This window comes from Paralichthys olivaceus, chromosome 13 (assembly GCF_024713975.1).
Source record: "Paralichthys olivaceus isolate ysfri-2021 chromosome 13, ASM2471397v2, whole genome shotgun sequence".
Taxonomy (NCBI): domain Eukaryota; kingdom Metazoa; phylum Chordata; class Actinopteri; order Pleuronectiformes; family Paralichthyidae; genus Paralichthys; species Paralichthys olivaceus.
Genome location: NC_091105.1, coordinates 25414096 through 25426823, shown reverse-complemented (window position 1 = coordinate 25426823; position 12728 = coordinate 25414096). Strand labels below are relative to the sequence as shown.

The 12728-nt window shown below is 39.4% G+C and overlaps 1 long non-coding RNA gene across 1 annotated transcript in view; it reads left to right on the top strand.

The window, feature by feature from the left end:
- LOC138413538 (uncharacterized) overlaps window positions 1-10354 on the top strand; it is a 63743-nt gene extending 53389 nt beyond the window's left edge. The window contains exon 3 of the long non-coding RNA XR_011245897.1: window positions 10319-10354. This is a non-coding gene — a long non-coding RNA (uncharacterized lncRNA). The remainder of the gene's footprint in view (window positions 1-10318) is intronic.
- Window positions 10355-12728: the final 2374 nt, after the last annotated feature.

The following is a 12728-nucleotide window of genomic DNA, read 5'->3' as shown; positions in this document are numbered from 1 at the left end:
AAAGAGGTCATTAAAATATTTGCATAAATACATTTGGTCAGAAGTATAAATGCATGTATATCTGTATGTATTTAGTATTTTTATAAATGTGATTTTAATTTTATTTCGGTAAATCATTTGTTTTATTATATTTCTAATATCTATTTGGTATATATCATAATGCATATATCAACAATGAACTGGTGTCTTTCTTGTTTTGCACATGTTAAATCTGGATATATAGATGTGTCATGATGTCAAGAATTATAGTTAGAGAACGGTTTTAGAAGTGTGGTCATAGACACAGCTGGATGAGGTTTGTGTGACACAGAGTCTCAAACCTAAAAAACAAAGACACATACTCTCTTTTCAACGTTGGGGTCAACGACTGCACAGTCAGGAGTTTCGAGCTCAGCAACAGCGTTTAGTGTCTGTTCCGTCTTCGAAAGCTTGACGTACGGCATGTCATCATCCTGCTAGCTCTCACATTTTCTCTTTCTGTGGAAAAACAGAAAAAACACAGAAAGCACGAATTACCAATGTTTAAAACTGTGAGGAAAGAAAAGAACATGAAAGCATCTCAATCGAAGAAATATAAATTCATGACAGACAAGGTGACTGTGAACTAGTCAGGCAGACTTACTGTGAGTGGCGGTTGTTCACGGGAAAAGGAAGGCTGTCTCCTGGAGCCCCGTAAACCCCCTTTCCTTTGCTACATGAACACAATCAGACACATAAGAAGACAAATAGAAACAGTAGCTCAGAGGTGTGTTTGCATTAATGTGTGTGATACTTACAATAATCCAACAGGAGCCAGCCTCACCTCCAGGTGTTTGGTCAGCTTCCCTGATGACACATTGTTGAACTGGAGACAAGAACAGACACAAAATAAGAGATAAGACAACCTGCATCCTCTGTGTCATCTGTCCCCTTGGTGTCGGAGTTAAAACCACCACCACACACATTTATACCTAACCCAGCCTTGTATAATCTCTGTTCTGATCTTAATATTGTCCTCCTGAACATGATGAACCAAAGATGAATAATATCTGTAACCTGTAGTTGCTCTGTGGTGTTTCCCAGAACTCGAAAGCACAGCACTATCACTGACACCATTGATTCTTTAATCAACTACAGAAGAGATCAATCATGCACAGTTTTTACAATTTACTGAAAGAAGAATTTCTTCGTGCCAAACGGGAGGTTTCTACCAATGTAAACGTCTCTACACTCAGTCAGGTTCACTACTCTGAGTACTCATGAATTACCCCCTCCTCCATTAATAAGTATCTTTCTTGATACAGGTATTGATAAAGTTCCTCTGAATTGCTCTCTAACCTATAGTTAGTACCTTACCTGTGTCTGGATGTGAGGCCCTGCCTGGCTGAACACGGGGCCTGACTGCAGGACACTTAGCTGCTGGTGGTTTATGGCAGCAGCCAGTTCACCATTGGGTTTCAGGAGGATGCTGCTCCAAGCTGAGAGGTGATGCTATTGGGGGGGGTCCTCATCAGAACCAGTCCAGTTGAACAAGTCATGCCATTCCTGAGCAGGGACATCTTGAGGAAGTGGATGGTTATTTGTGTCCTCTGACAGTTTGTTGACCACTGCCCAGACCATGTCCAACAACTCCTTGTCGTCCATCTCCTCCAAAGTAAGGTCACTTTCTTCCCTCAGGTCCATAAAATTCTGGTGTGTAGCCATCCATTTCATTGTTGTTCTTCTGTGACATTGATGAGAAACTGGGTTTGAGACACTGCAACAAGCTTACATGCTGATAAATACAAATGAATGATCCAATATTATCATGTATTATGAAATAAAATTATACACGTGTAACCCTTCTGAGAGGAAAAGAGAATAGTACTGAAAAATAGTAACTAGGTTCAATAACCAGTGAAATCAGAAGTTCTAAGATCGAATATGGAGCCCAGGATTGATCAAACTCAGTATACTCTTTAAGAAACAATAACGCTTTCCTATTTATTACAGGATGGGAAGGATGAATAAAAACATCAATCACACAAATTATCACAACTCTTACCCGGGTAAGTATAAAAAATTAAAATAAAATAAAGTTTTGTGTGGATGGTGTGTGTGTGTGTGTGTATGTGAAGTGTAAAAGGATTCAGGTTCCACGGCGTAGTATCTCTAAGTATCCTCCGGGGTCTGGCTCGCCATCAAACTTTGACTGGCTCCAACATGTTTGACCAGGAAGGTCAAACTATCAATGGGTCCATCAAAAAACCTGACCTACGATAAGTTGGATCAGAGCATTCATCTTAATTTTCTCAAATCTCAAAAAATGAATTATAGTACATTAATCATGTTAAATCTACATAAACTCTTTATCAATAGAGAATAGGCCTGGGCCGATATCAATAAATCAATTAATCGCACGATAAATTAAAATGAACTCTATAATTTTTCCGGCCTCGATATATTGCCATGTGCATGCGCGTTTGTTTTCCTCTTCTCTCGCCTCCAAGCAGACTGGATGACTAGAGGGTTCACTCTGTGCTCGGTCTCAGCACCTGGGGGCGTTTGTTCCATAGCGGAATGAACGGAGTGAACCCTCTTGTCAGTCATCCAGTCTCTTTGTCTCTGTGGGGGGAGGCAGGGCCGCTAGCATTGGCTCCACACCAAGCGGCAACATCCCGGGCTGAGCGCTGAGGCCACTGCGGAAGTGCAAAAAACTGCAGTTCACTGGGTGGCCACTTGAGGCTTGACTACATTACTGTGGGTAACTTTAGTGGGTAACTTTAGTAATAATGTTTTATTAGATTATTGGTTCAGAAATAACGTTAGTGCAGCTGCTGCAGTGTGAAACTTGTTGAGCTGGACTTTATTTATGAATGAACAGTTTACCTACCAGGTATAGACCTGTTTTCATAACTTACTAACAATTAAAGCAAATTATTGCACATGATGCATTACATTATAAATGCAATACTTTTAATGTGAAAGAACTCCATACTGCACATTCATTGTAGTACACTGTTTAATCCCAAACCATATTCAAATACATAGTTGAATATCTACAGAATATAAGGACATAGACGTTGTTTGAAAGTAACACTTATCTCGGCAATAATGCCATACTTTTATGTTTCCTGTCATTTTATTAGGGACGGACGAACCTGAGGGACACAGCTGTGCTGACCGTGTTCTGTCTCTTATGGCAAAAAAGAAAAGACTTTTTATCTAAAGTTTATCAAATCAGAAAGTAAAAGATGAACATTGTTGTGATAACAGTGTTAATTTTACCAACCATAATGGATATAGAAATTGACTCAATATTATTAACATGTTGACCAGCCTGAAGCTGCCGATCTCCACCTTGTTGCTGCTGCCACAGTGGATTCAGAGGACATCAGGTGTTACAGTGCTTCATGTAATGAAATGAAAAAAGTCACATTAAAGGATATTTTATGCTGAAATCATTGTCATATCTGTAGATATTAAGGAACAGAGGAGAAACACGATTATTTACAGATACTGTACAATACAATAGCCTATAATAATTTTTACACAATATCAGCTGTGTTAAGCAGCCAAGACTGGTACTTATAGTTTATTCTGTGTTCAGCAGGTGAAAGCACCACAGATTTCAGCCAAACTGATGTACTAAAAAAAATAAAAATTGTACAAAAAAATGTCTTTCTACCACATCTGTAATATTCAAGGTGATAATCTCTCACAGTGCTGTTGATAACAGTCCACATCAAGTCCGTCAACTTCTCTCAGTGTGAAAACAGATACATATATAATAAATATGGTGTGAGGAGATTATAATCATATCTAAACTGTTATATAATTACACATCTGCACTGGGTCTAATTCACTGTGAATTCCATAACAGGCTAAAAAAAGAGGTTGTGAACATTTGTGAAACATAGTTACTATCACATGCAACTTACACATGCAGCTTATTAGTATTAACTTATTAAAATTACAATAAAATGACAAAACACAACCCTTTACTAAAAGTAGTTGCTTCAAACTGTTCATTATATGTGTTAAATAAAAGGTAAATTACCACAATAACATTAAAAACCACTTGAGGCATGTAAGTATATGTGGTATGATTATGATAATAAATAAATCAATAGGTTTTGTTGTTGTAAAGTTTCAGTGTGTTCGTTGTTACGACCGCGACCATCCAGGAGCAACAACACCGCAGTGATAGCCGGTTAGCAGTAGCGGGTAGCATTAAGCCTAGCTCCTTAGCATGAGCTAACCAGGTAAGGATAAGCTCTGTGGGCGTGGCTCGGTTGTCAGTCTTCACTCAGCTCACCTAGCGTCCACTCGCGCGCCTCCTCTTTGCCCATGTATGGGTTAGCCAGGAACTAGGAGGAGTCAGGCCCCGGCAAGATGGCGCTGGGTGAAACGCCCACTACCAGCCTCATTTTCACTCTTCAGAAACCAACGGGTGACGTCACGGACACTACGTCCATCTTTATATACAGTGTATGCTCCACACACACAGAGTGCAGCAAGTGAGCGTTGTGCGGAGCAATTCGAGGAAAAAAGATGATTGCAAAGCCTAATGCCACAGCCCGGTGTGGGAATATTTCGGCTTCAAACCGAATGAGCAAGGTGAGCCCATCAACACGGATGAGCCAGTTCAAAAGTGGAGGCAACAAAAAAAGGCAACACAACAAAGTTGCATGCCCACCTAAAGCACAACCACCCGACCCAGTGTTCCCAGCTGGGGAAAAAAAAGTGCACCTCGAGATGCAGAGCCTCAACACTCACTGAGGCGTTTGGTCGACAAAGTAAATATAAATGGAGCAAAAATGGTGTGCGCTCACAGAAAGTGTAGTTCGCTGCATCGCAAAAGAAATGCTGCCCTTTAGTACAGTTGAAAAGCCAGCATTGAGAGAGATGCTGCAAACGTTTGACAGACAGAACGAATTGCCTGCGAGAAAATACATGTCACAAACGGCCTAAATGTTCAATATTTATTTAAGTGCAATTTTGTTAATCGAGACTTGATAAGCCATTTTATTTATTGTCTTGGTTGTGTGTGGTTTTATATTTGAGTGCTGTTTTTGCTAACAGAGACTGAGAGTCCATTTTATTTTTTGTTTGTTTTATTTATTTATTTATTTAGGATATTTTCCTGAAATTACAATTACGATGGTAAAATTCACTGAAAAATAAAAGTTTATTGTATTTGAAAGGGTGTGCATTATTATGATATATTATCATGTTGACAATAATATCATTTATCGGCAATAATTTGTGGGACAATATATCGTCCAGCAAAATTTGTTATCGTCCCAGGCCTAATAGAGAATAACAATTTTACTCAATTACTGTTGCAACATGCTATCAAAATGTTCAGTAATAAAATAAGCAACACTCAAAATATCAGATTATGTTATTGAAATAATCTTCCTCACTCCAAATCAACAGTATCAAAATATCCTGTGCTCTTTACATCGTAATTAGCACATTAAACAATATCAATCATCTAGAAAGAAAAATATGTAATGTGCACAGCTAATAAAATATGGCTGGATGAGCTTAGAATGCACAAATAAGGTGCTAAACACACACATAATACAGCCCTATGTGCAACAAAGGAGCAAACAAATGTCTCACAATGCACCTTTAAAATGTTGGATCAGGGCTTCAGCATTAATGTGTGGTGTGTCGTAGTGTGTCTCTCTCGCGCCAATCAGCACCGGAGCTAGTGCTCCGATGTTAGCTCCTATGCTAACGGTTTAACTCGTTGGATTAGCTATTAGCCTTTAGCACATCAAGACGGCCGCTCACCGATGCGTTTCTCTTTCCGAGAGGTTCCTCCGACTGTGCTCACACAGGTCCTGGTCGTCCCGGGAGATTTCTTCGGCAGTTTTTCCGAGTCTGATCCACTTTTCTTGTTTTATCTTCCTATGGTGAGTGTCGGTTTAATGCGCCTTGCTCTCTCTCTCTCTTCCCGGCAACTTCAGAGGAAGTGAACCTGCTCCGATCAGCTCAATGGGCGGGGCTTCTTTTCTGATTGGGTGACAGACCGTCTCCAACCCGTCTCCTTCAAACTAAAACTCTCTATAAATTATTTTATTATGGTTCTATCTCTCCTTTTAGATAAACATCTGTTTTTTTATTATTAACGTAGTATTAATGAATTGATTTTTCCACCATGAATTTCACTTGTCTTCATTCAATCAACTAATTTATTGTTTTTAATACAGATTTTTAACCTGGGTTACAAAAGAATCTAATACTTTTATTTAGAAGCTGTTTTGTTGTGATATTTTTTCACTGTGATTTTGAGCTAAATGGAGATATGGACACTTCCTATGCTTCTATATACTATATACTATATACTATACATCCACTGTCATGATTACACCTGATTTCTTTGGAACTATGTTCTTTCAGATACAAATAAAAAAATCTATTCTATAGTTATCTTACAGGATCACATAACTGCCTCGTCCATAAGCAACTCATATACTTTACCACACACATTTATACCTAACCCAGCCTTGTATAATCTCTGTCCTGATCTTAATATTGTCCTCCTGAACATGATGAACCAAAGATGAATAATATCTGTAACCTGTAGTTGCTCTGTGGTGTTTCCCAGAACTCTAAAGCACAGCACTATCACTGACACCACTGATTCTTTAAACAACCACAGAAGAAATCAATCATGCACAGTTTTTACAATTTAATGAAAGAAGAATTTCTTCGTGCCAAACGGGAGGTTTCTACCAATGTAAACGTCTCTATACTCAGTCAGGTTCACTACTCTGAGTAATCATGAATTACGACCTCCTCCATTAATAAGTATCTTTCTTGATACAGGTATTGATAAAGTTCCTCTGAATCGCTCTCTAACCTATAGTTAGTACCTAACCTGTGTCTGGATGTGAGGCCCTGCCTGGCTGAACACGAGGCCTGACTGCAGGACCAGCTCTGTCTCCCATCTAGCCCTAATGTAATCAGTTGAAGCACTCGTACAGTCTCTGAGGTTTTTATATAACACAGATACCACCTTGATTTTTGACCCATTATATACTCGCATTTGTACATCTATCACTCCGTTTAATATTTGTGCGCTCCCTATTTCCCTTATAATATAATCCCTTAGCTGTAGTTATCTAAAAAAAATCCTAATTTTTTAATCCATACATTTCTCTAAGGTCCTGAAAAGACATTATGTTTCCATTCTTTAGTATTGTACACATGGCAGTGATTCCCTTCCTTTCCCAGTTCCTGTATGTCAGGTCACTCAAGTTTGGCTTGAATCTTTCATCATATGCAATCCAGCTCAACAATCTCACTTTCTTTTCCAATCTATGCCTTTTATTGAAATCAGCCCAGATAGTCAGTGTGTGGGAGGTTATTGGATCTATTGAACCTTTTAGTAGTTTTTATCAATGTAATGTTGCCCAAAAGGGATTGCACTGGTTTGTTAGCCACCCTCATCTCAATCTCTTTCCATTTGGAGTTATAATGCTTGTCACACCACTTGACCAAGTTGTGCTGCCTCATAATAATCCTTTAAATTTGGGAGTGCCATGGGAATCCCCCCCGATTCTTAGCCAGTTGTTGCGTGCTATATTTTATTCTTGGTTTTTTACCACTCCAAATGAACCGCGATATCATTTTGTCCCAGGTTTTAAATCTTTCTAACTGTATATTGACAGTAAGGGATTGGAAGAAATACAATAGCCTCAGGAAAATGTTCATTTTAATAATGTCAATCTTTGAACTGAACTCCAGTGATATGGTCGACCATCTCTCAATATCCTCTTAATTTGTATATGAATCTGATCACAATGAAAACATGGCTGGAATTATCTTCTGAAGATGGCTTATCTGTTTTGTTAGGGTTACCCCAAGATATTTTATGCTTTCTGAGTTCCATTTCCATTTATAAGCATTTGTAATTTCTTGGGAAGGGGTATAATTAAAAGCCAGAATCTGTGTTTTATTCACATTTGTTTTATATAATGAATGGTCTCCGTATATACTTATATACTTAAATGTGTTAGGCTTGTATCAGGTCTTTCTAAATATATTATTACATCGTCTGCAAACAGACTTATTACATGTTTTTGTTTTTTAATATGTATTCCCTTTATTTCCTCACACTGTCTTATAGCCTGCGCCAGAGGTTCAATGTATAAGTCAAAGAGGAGAGGGGACAGGCAACATCCTTGGCGTGTTCCCCTCTGTAGCTTTATGCTTTTTGTTAGACTACCATTCATTTTTATTCTAGCTATAGGATTCTGGTTTATTGTATTGATGCATTTAATGGCGAAAGCCTTTTCGCCATCAAGACTCAGCAATATAGCCTTAGTTTCCTTCATTTGTATCGAGTTTACTATTTGCAGGGTCCTTCTTATGTTATCTAATGTTTGTCGTCCTGTAGTAAATCCAGTTTGGTCCTCGTCAATTAATTCTGTCATGAAATTCTGATCTCTCCTTGCTATAATGGATGTGTATATGTTGTAATCTACATTGAGCATAGAAATGGGTCTGTAATTGTTACAATATTCTGCGTCTTTACCCTCTTGGGGATTACAGATATGATTGCTTCATTACATGAGGGTGGCAATCTACCTTCCTTAAGGGCAGTGGCGGTTCTACATTGAGTTACTCCCCGGGCGAGGGGTGTTATATAAAGTAGAGTTATGTGTATAGTCTTTTTCCTTCGGATGCAGTTCACGCCATACATCAACCAGTCCATGTTCCTTCAACGACATGTTTACAAATTTAGATATATGTGTCTTATTTCTTTTTATACTTGTTGTGTCTACCCTATGATCCATTATCATATTAAAATCACCAGCACATATCACTATACCTTCAGATTCTAAGGCCATGACTGGGAATAATGATTTAAAGAATTGTTTAGTACTCTCTGGAGGGGCATATACATTAATTAACGTAACCATCTCTTCCTGTAGTTTCCCCTTCACTATAATATATCATCATTCTGTATCCTTGATTTCTTTTAGACATTCAAATTTAGTTGAGTTTTGTATAAGTATTGCCACACCTCTTTTGTTCCTTTGTTTACAAGTACTGTAATAGGTGTTTCTAAAACCAAATTTCTTCAGCTTTTCATGCTCTTCCTGGGAAAGGTGTGTTTCCTGCATGAAGATAACTTGAGCCTGAAGTTTTCTCATTTTCAAAATGATCTTAGTCCTTTTAATTGGATTATTTAACCCATTAACATTTAACGACACTAATGATATGCTGTTCATTTATAGCTTTGGAAAATGGCATTATACTCCATGATATATATATATATATGTTATATACCATGAGAACAAACAATAGCCCAAAGAACATTCAGCAACTCAGCAATAAAAAAAAAAATCAAACTAAGAATACAACAGTAGGCACTTGCCCCCCACGTTTCCCCCGTGGGTTGAGGGGAAATTCAGATGAAATATGGGGGCCCCTCCTTAGTGAGGTCCATTCTTGTTATCCAGATTCTCTTGACCAGATTCTCATTAATTCAATTCAATTCAATTTTATTTATATAGCGCCAATTCATAATTTACATTATCTCAAGGCACTTTACATTTAAAGGTCAAGACCTTAAAACAATATTAACATAAAGAAACCCAACAGTTCCCACAATGAGCAAGCACAGGCGACTGTAAAGAGGAAAAACTCCCTCATTAACAGGGAGAAACCTCTGGCAGAACCAAGCTCAATGTGGGCGGTCATCTGCCTCGGCCGGTTGGGGTGAGGAAAGAAAAGAAAGGGGGGAGGAAAGGAGAGATAGGTGGAAAGCGGGGGGAGAGAAGAGAGAGATGAGGTGGAGAGAGAGAGACCAGGAATAATTGGGCTGACTATAACAATAACAATGTAGTGATCTACAACAGGATTATATATATTAATGAATTACTGAGTTATTGTAATTAATGATAACAATGGTGATGGTAGTCGTTGTTATCCTGCAGTCCCGGTGCCAGAGTTATCTGAAACGAGAGAGAGAGAAGAGCCAGAGGGACTATGGGAGGACAAAGTGACACTTTGACATGATGACATGTTAAAATAACTAAATAAATAAATAAACAAGTGTGGGGGGGCAGAGAGACAGAGAGACAGAGGGAAGTGATGAAGTGCTCAGTGCATAATGGGAGTTCCCCCAGCAGTCTAAACCTATAGCAGCACAACTAAGGGATGGTTCAGGACTCACCTGATCCAGCCCTAACTATAAGCTTTGTCAAAGAGGGAGGTTTTTAGTTTGACTTTAAATGCTGGGACAGTGTCTGCCTCCCGAACCCAGAGTGGGAGCTGGTTCCATAGGAGAGGAGTCTGATAGCTAAATGTTCTACCTCCTGCTCTACTCTTACAGACTCTTGGAACCACTAGAGAGCCTGTGTTTTGGGAACGAAGTGATCATTATAGCTCACACATACAGTGTCCGATCAGTCCTAACAGTGAAGACTGAAGACCTATATACAATCTCTTAGATTATTTGTCTTCAGTGTCTAACATGTGTTATCTTTCACTTACTTATTCATTTAGATGCACTTACATACTTTATTTGTCCATTCCTCGGTATTTCTGTAGTTTATGTTTTGCTCGTGTTGCGGTGTCCTCTTTGTTTCCTACCTGTTGCCATGGCCACGGGCCAGTGTCCCAGTGTATCCTCATTCTGGCCATTGGTGTCTGGAAACGGATTTCTCTCTCTTTTAAAACTTTCTTAATTCCCGCGTACTCCTTTCTTTTCTGAATTATTTCCGTGGCATAGTCACATTATTGGAAATAGTATTAATTAGGTGATAAGTTGCAACATCATGTCCCACTTGGAGATTAGCCGTGCTGCACTGCTGCTGTGCCTGTGGAACAAAGAAGAAATGAACAATTAAGCCACAGTATCACTAATTCCAGCTCTGTCCAACAATCCATATATAATAGCTCCAAAGACTCCTGGAAGAGACATTGTCCTACCCTGAAGAGCAGTCATCCACAGGAGGAAAACACAAAAGGTGGCCACCTCACAGCCCCAGTGGTGTGACTACTCTTGGAGATTCTCCCATCACAGTGTCCTCTCCATGCAGTCTTTCTGAATCTTCATCTGATGTGGCTGGCTGGAGGGGTGTGTGGACCAGTTCACATGTGAGAACAAAGCCTTTGCAGGGACTGGAGAATATGCTCTGCCTTTTGGGTGAGGATAAATCAATATTTAGGCAAAAAAAATGGATGCGACTAAAGAGGAGATGGAGAGCCCGTCATCAGCAGCGATCACTTAAATGACGTTGACTGTTGTGCTGTGCTCCACGAGGAGTCAAAATAATGCTATTATTAATGACTTTGCCTCACACAGAGCACCAAAAATGTTGTGATTATGTACTTTCCCTTGCGCAGGGTACGATTATGTACTTTCCTTCATGCGGGGCACCATTAAATGGTTTGCTTTTGGGCATTCAATAAATGTGGCTATCAGAGAAATATTAAATATTAATATTAAAAATATTAATATTAAACTGATAAAGGATAAATCGGGGCACCACCCTTCAAAGGAAGGGAAGAGATAGCCAATTTAAGGAATAAGTCTTACTGACTACAAATTTGGAACTCTGATTAATAATTAAATAAATAACTATAACCAAAATTACCACATCAATAGCTAGCAAAGTGGAAGGATATGGAGTTCTTGACAGTTTAGAGATTGGTAAAATTCACACTTATGCAACATTAATGAAGATGGAGTTGTGAGACCATGTGGCTGAGATCACATCTATGTGTTAAGTTTGTGGAAATGAGTGTGTGAGGTGTTGGTTCCAGGTTAAAGAAAGTAGTTAGATGCATGCAAAGAAACTGATCAGTATAACAGAACTAACATTAACTTTCAAATAACATATTACCAAATATCACAACAACGCAATTCAAACTTATAAACATCACATGGAATTGAAATAGGACTAAACAGTCCTTTGCTTAGCCTAGCATAATAATAGAGCCCAGTTGTGTTACCCGTCCATGAAAAAGAGGGAAAGGTCCTTTTTGGATGTGCTGTTTGAAGTCGAGTGAAGTGGTCTTGTTGGTTTGTGGCTCCTGTTGTGCATCTGCTGGTCAGACCTTGTGTCGTGGCCAATTGTGCTGAAGCTCTTAGGCAGGCTCTCGCGTCGCTGCCTTTGGAAGGTTTTAGCAGTCTGCTCCAGGCAGGCCTGCTGGAAGTTGAGGAGCTTGTGTAGGGAGGAAGTCTCCCTGGCTGGGAGAGCAGGGCCAGAACCTACTCCACCAGGAGCGGTCAGCAGGGGAAGAGGCAGAACAGAGAAGAGAGCTAGGAAACTCGGCTTATATTGGCCTTGTGACCTCATGGGTCATGGGGCACACAGTGACCAATAGTGGTTGAGAGTTGTCTTCAGGAGCAGTTTTACCACCTATATGTGAAGATGAAGCACCCTGGGAGACTGAGTTCTGGAAGCTCTCCTTTGTCTCCAGAGCAAAGGAAACATGCGGTCAGGCTTTTGACTACACATGTAGGCCCAACTATGGTTCACAGATACCAGGTCCAAACATGACATTATGGCTTCATTGAATGAAAATGTATTTAACCTATCTCCATGTGCTTCTTCAGGTTGGACGGGGAGTTTTTGAATGCCAATATTTCAGTCTCTCTCTGTAGGCATAACAGGCACTTAATCCGGTAGGAAGAATCTTTCACTCCAATGTAAAAAAATATTTATTGAAAATACGGCCGGTGTAACGTTATCTTCATCACCACCACGGAGTTCACCAAGTTCGCCACTTTAGTC